Source organism: Hemicordylus capensis, chromosome 2 (assembly GCF_027244095.1).
Source record: "Hemicordylus capensis ecotype Gifberg chromosome 2, rHemCap1.1.pri, whole genome shotgun sequence".
Taxonomy (NCBI): Eukaryota; Metazoa; Chordata; class Lepidosauria; order Squamata; family Cordylidae; genus Hemicordylus; species Hemicordylus capensis.
Window position 1 is genome coordinate 228,306,368 of NC_069658.1, and position 6,492 is coordinate 228,312,859.

The 6,492-nt window shown below is 48.1% G+C and overlaps 1 long non-coding RNA gene across 1 annotated transcript; it reads right to left on the bottom strand.

Annotated features, from left to right (window-relative positions):
- Window positions 1–856: 856 nt before the first annotated feature.
- Window positions 857–5,725, bottom strand: LOC128341679 (uncharacterized). Its single transcript, XR_008314509.1, has 2 exons — window positions 5,278–5,725; window positions 857–1,129 (listed from the first exon to the last, which is right to left on the bottom strand). It is a non-coding gene; the product is annotated as an uncharacterized LOC128341679 (long non-coding RNA).
- Window positions 5,726–6,492: the final 767 nt, after the last annotated feature.

Genomic DNA, 6,492 nt, shown 5'->3' on the forward strand with positions numbered 1-6,492 from the left:
TTCCTAGTCTCAACGGCCTGCATTCATTGGTCTGTGGGGTGCAAGAGGGGCAAAGGAGGCTGTAATTCTCACCACCCACCCATGGGGTGTCATTTGGATGTTCATATCAGGCATCTACATATCTTGGATTTTATTTATTTTTTTAACTGCTCAGCATTCTGAGCACTGAATTCTGCAGCCAGTAGCCTATCCGGTCATAAGTTATACCTTATTTCATTGAATCTGTACTATATCCTGTGCTGGTCTTTGACTGTAATAAAGATGATTGAGAGGATCTATCTTTATATGCTGTATAGCAGAAGCCAGGGGCGCAGCCACCACTGGGCCAACGGGTTCAAAGAACCCTGGCCGCGCCCAATCAGGGGCCGCATCCTGCGGCCCCAACATCCCCCCCCCCCCGGTGTCTGACATCTGATGCGGGGGTGCTAGTTTAGCTCCCGAGCGGGGGCCGCACAATCCCTTTAGGAGCTAAACTAAGGCTGGTGCTGCGAATGCAACTCCCAAACGGAGCCAGACCACACACCCCTGCATCTGACATCAGACACAGGGACATGGCTAGCCCCGCGTCTGATGTCAGACGTGGGGGGGCGGGGTCAGTGGGGCCGCCGCCTCTGCACACAGGCCGCTGGCAGTCCCGCTCTGTGCCTAATAGAAGCTAGGAGCTGAAACTCACTTGTGAACCCGTCGCATGGAATGAGACTAAATGGCACTTCTGGGTAAGCATATTTGGAGATGGAGCCCAGTTTAAATTGTTGTGAACAATTTGCATTGAGCCAGTGAAAAGTGTTGTGAACTTCACAGCTGTTATATCAGAGTCTCCTTGTTAAAAGAGTTGTGATGCTGGAGCCACACAAACTTTCCGGAAAATAATAATTTTTAACTGATGCAGCTTTACACTTTTACATGTACAAAAGGTTTTATAACTGTTCATTCCCCCCCAGAATCCGAAATCCTGATCCGTATGTCCAAACTGTACCAAGATCTTAAAGGAAACCAAGTCGTCAACATATAAGAATATCATAAGACACCTGCTGGTGTTGCTTTTCCTAGGAGATAAAGTGAGGATGAAGAAGCAGTCTTTTCCGCTTTGGACCCCAGGAGACCCTGCATCATCACAAACAGCCTCTTTCTAAGTAAGAAGAAAGACATTGTTTTTCTGTCATGTGAGAGAAAACTTGGAATTACAGCAATGAAAGAGCAATATACAAGAAAAAAGATGATGCAGAATTTTAAAAGAAACAGCGTCTACTTTTCTTGTTACTGAAAGTTGTTTCAAAATGCATTACAAATGATCTACATGCATAGGGTTACCAACTGTCCCTCATTACACCGCATGTCCCTCATTTCAGGGATGAAATGTTGGTCCCTATAGGGACAACATTTGCCCTTCATTTGTCCCTCATTTATTCAATAGCATATAATTGGGCACCCAGTAGCACTTCGGGTTATGATGGAAAGCCAACGACAAATATTTATATACCGCTTTTCATAAAAAGTTTCCAAGTGGCTTACATAGAGAAAGAATAAATAAATAAAATGGCTCCCTGTCCCCAAAGGGCTCACAATCTAAAAAGAAACATAAGATAGACAACAGCAATAGTCACTGGAGAGGTGCTGTGCTGGGGATAGATAGGGCCAGTTGCTCTATCAGAGCAGCTCTCCTGCCTCCCAAACGATGAACGGAACAAGAGCTGCTCTCTGGGGAAGGGGCCAGGGCTGGCCGGGGCGGGTGGCATGCTGGCGAGTGGTGGCAGACACAGGCTGTTGCTAAAAGAAAGCCTGGAGAGGAGAACATTCGTCGCCGCGGCTGCCAGCCAGCCACTCACTGATGTAACTGTAACTGGGGGGGGGGCCGGTGGGCGGGCAAAAGGCTCCCTTCCTCTGCCTTGCCTGTCTCCAAATGAGGCAGATGGGCCCATTTCAGACTTCTGCGCACATCGGTGAGTGGCTGGCCGGCAGCTGTGGCAGTGAGTACTCGGCTCTCCGGGCTTTCTTCTAGCCGCAGTGCGTGCCTGACGCCACTCGCCAGCATGCCACACACCCCAGCGAGTCCTGACCTCTGTCCCAGAGAGCAGCAATTGTTCCTTTCATAGTTTGGGAGGCCGGAGAGTTGCTTTTGCCACCGTCCTGCCCCGTCGCCACTCAACGGCGGCTTTAAAAGTGGTTTTTATTTTATTTTAAAGGTGAAAATGAAAAAGCAGGAGAAATTGTGTCCCCAACAGGACGAGCATTTCCCCGCTGAAGGTCAGGGCATCCCGCACAGTGCGGGACAGTTGGCAAGCCTATACAGAGTCCATCCACCTCACCTAAACCTAAACTTGACTAACTGTACACCTCTCCTTGTTTCTCCAAAGTGTGTAGAAATTATGATTTATTTATTCCAGAGACTACCGGAGTGCATTCTACTGGCAAGTCGGTTCCACAGTACAAAGGAGGCCAGCATGGAAGGATGAAACCCAACACAAAATAAAAAATGAACAGCCTTGAGATAGTTTTAATGAAAGGCAGTATGGAAATTTAACAATAAATAAATAAAGCAGCATATTATTGTGTTGCTTTCTCAAACAACCTGTTTCCCAGTCTCTTGAAGTCTCTTGATGTGGAATAAATGCAATTGACCAGTCCATGATTAATCAGTGTAACTGCCTTGTTTTGCTATGCACCAATAAATTGCATGAATCATGGAAAATCTGTTCTCTTTTTGCCACTCCAAGTAATTAACATTGTGATAATGGTGCTACAATTAAAGTGTAATTACTGCAGTGTAATTAAAATCTTCCTTGTTTCAAGAACAGCAGACCCATCCAAATGACCCACCTCCCAGACATGTTGTGAAATTGGTGTATGTATGTATATAATTTTGAGGATGTACTGAATGTGAATTCAAACAAGGAATAAAGAAATAACCTAGCAAACAGAGCCACACTCCACTAATCCCATCCAAGGGATATACCACTCATATCTAGGGAGTGTGCCAAATAGTCTCCAGTTTCGTTTTTTGGTCCAAAAATATCAGTTTTCTTAAGGAGAGGGATTTAAAAATAAATGCCATACTTTTTGGCCTACTTTCCTTAAGGAAAGCAAGCTTATGAGATTATCAAGCTTTCTGAGTGTCTGTCCCTATCAACTTCGCAGTGCCTGGACAGATTTGGACCAAATTAGCTACAGCTGTAGGGACACACAGGGACGCATCAACGGTGTAGTTTGTGTTGATGTCATCCATCCCAATTCCAGATGACGGATGCATGAACATTTTGTTGGAGGTTAAAGGACTTTGCACTGTCTCTTGTCTCAGACAGTGGAGGACAGACTAGTGAGTCAGAGGGCTAGAGGGTCAAGACATTGGTCACCCCTTCTCTACTGCTCTGACACTATCCCTTTGGATATGTAGATTGCTACTCTTAGGGATTCACTAACTTCCTCTCTCTCTTCCCTACCTGTCCTTCTACCTTGCAACATGGCAAGCCTCTCTCCCTTCACCATGTGTGCAGAAAAGATGCAGAATCCATCTGCATCCAGCTAGATAGATAGATTAGAGATCCTAACTCCTCACTTTCCTATCTAGAATGGAGTTCCTTAATAAATGCCTTATATATTGATTTGAAACTATGAATTGGCTCCAAGTTACTTTACTCTCAGGACACACGCATGCCTAACTAAATTCCGCTGTGTTGTGCCTCTGTGCACTCTGCTATAATGAGAAAGGGATTCTCTCACCACAGAGATTTTCCAACACATTTTTGGCGCAAGTGGGCTAACTTGCAAAGATGGTTATTATCCATTAAGATTCTAGTGAAAGGAAAGTAGGCTGATTAGTTCTTGCCAGAACTTCTTGTTAATCTTATTTTGTGCATTGCTACCTGTGCTGTCTTTTCTTCATTACTATTTCCCCCCTTGCTAGTGCTTGTTTCTCTTTATGAATGACTCTCACGAACAAGTGATTCCAGGAGGTAGCCAATCAGATTCAGTTATGTAATGACATCACAGTCAGCAAGGGAAGGCAATGCTTCCATGGAACCAGCCCCTCTAATCCAGGGCTGCACAACTCTCTATGCACCTGAAGAATGAAAAGAGGCCTGCCACAAATGTAACTGGGTTGGTCTCTTGGGTGACCTAAAAGTTGTATGCACCAATCCTGCTTCGCTGCTCCAGTGGCAGATCATCGGCTTTGCATGCAGATGGTCCCAGGTTTACACCCTGGCATCTTCAAGTAAGGCCGGGAGAGACTCCTGCCTGCAGTCTTGGAGAGCCACCAAGCTAGACTGACCCTGGTCAACCTCTTGAGTGCAGGCAGCACTCCGTGGCAAATATCAGAAGCATGAAGTGTTCCAGTGGATCTCAAAGGAGATGACGCTCAGGAGTCATGATTACACCACTAAACCCAGTGTCGTGACTGCTTATACTTCCACAAGAGGAAGTGCAAAGAGATAGAGGCCCAATTTAGTTCTCTAGGGTGGAGCCCAGAACCATGGTGATCTATGACAGGCTTGCAGAACTGATCCACACCTGTCACAAAGTGACACCTGTGCACACACAACTGGGAGTGGATGGATCCCTGTCCCCAAAGGGCTCACAATCTTAAATAAGAAACATGATAGACTCCAGCAACAGCCACTGGAGGGATGCTGTGCTGGGGGTGGATAGGGCCAGTTGCTCTCCTCCTGCTAAATATAAGAGAATCACCACTTTTAAAAGGTGCCTCTTTGCACAGTTAGCAGGGCTAAGACACCACAGCACACATGCAGCCACCACCAACTATAGCCCATGCTGTAAAGGGAGGCCGTGCTGAAGAACCCCAAGCATCCCAGTCCGGGATGAAATGAAGGCTACCCACATCTGGAAGGCAAGTCAGTTGTGGGGGCCCTGCAGGAAGTACCCCAGGGCACAGCATCACATGGCAGGGACCCGTCACACACCTGTGCCAACACATGCAGAGCTGGCCTTGTGGTAGCAAGCATGACTTCTCCCCTTGGCTAAGCAGGATATCTACCCTGGTTTGCATTTGAATGGGAGACTACATGTGAACACTGTAAGATATTCCCCTTAGGGAATGGAGGAGAGCACCAGCATGCTTGCATGCAGAAGGTTTCAAGTTCCCTCCCTGACATCTCCAAGACAGGGTTGGGAGCGACTCCTGCCTGCAACCTTGGAGAAGCCGCTGCCCGTCTGTGCAGTCAATACTGCGCTAGATGGACCGATGCTCTGACTCAGTATATGGCAGCTCCCTGTCTTCCTATGATAAAGCCACCCCTTCTCTCCTTTAGTCTTTTGACTCACCTTTCACCTAGCAAATCATGGCCTTCCCACCTGTCGCCTTTGCAGCTGTGAAACTCAATGTTGTTCAAGATTCCTTTGTGAACCGGGTGTGTTCAGGATCTCCTTTAGCTATTTGCTTGTTTGGCTTTTCAAACAAGCATTGGAGCAGAAGCGCTGGGTCTCACGCTCCTGCTGCCGCCAAGAGTCAGAGGACTCCATCCTAGGCCGGCAGCACAACGCGAGATCTCAGCTTTCCCAACACAAGCCCCGTGAAACTTCCCGACTCTGTCCCGGCAGCAGCCAGCACAACCGAGACCCCGAAAGCGAGTCACCAATTCCCAGCCCCCTCTGGCTGAGGAGAGGGAGGAGGCCTTCCCCGGCAGAAACTGAAGCCCCAAGCAGGGAGGGCTGCCCCTCCTGGAAACTGCGAAAAGTACTCGCCTCCCCTCCCTCTTTACCGACTTGCAAGGCTGTGTGTATTGACACGGGGAGGGAGGGAAGGGGGGGAGATTGTGGTTTGGACGCCAAGGGGCATAGATGTCATTAAAAAGGCAGACTTACGACTTCAGTGTTTACTCGCGAGGTCACCTCTAAACTTTTAGACGGTTTTTTTGAGTGGGAGGGTCTGCGGGGAGCGGGGCAGAGTGAGCTACCCTTAGGAAACAATGGGGAAAGCCGGCATTGTAGCCCAGCTGTGAACGAGCAGCAGCGCGTTTCAAAGGCAAGCGAAAGGCGTCAGCAAAGACAGGAGTCTGGTCCACTGGCTTTGTTTTTCTTTTCGTTTTTAGACATTACAAAAAATGCCCTGCCGCCAATTAAAAGGAAATACAGTCCTTTGTCCTCCTCCCCTTCTGGCTGAGAAGGGGCTATAGCTGAAAGAGCATGGCTTCCCACAGCCCTGCAGTGTCGACTAACATGAAGATTGCAGATGAGAGAGGGGGTTAGAACAAGCACCTGCAATGTGGTCTAATGTTTTAATATCCATGATGCAGAAGGGAGGTGTCAGGCGACAGCAAGGGCCATCATCCGCGCCGCGGAAAAGTCCCCCAATTTACCGCCTTCCAATACTTCACTGCGTGCAGAAGCCTGGTCCACGCAAAGCGTCGAAACTCCAAATGCCGCTCCCAGAAGAAGCTGCGAAATGTGCGTCACTCTAGCATTGTCTATGCGAGGAGTGGACCCTGCGTGAGTGCAAAGCAGGTCAAGGCGGTGACATTGGGAAGGCGTTTGTCAGCA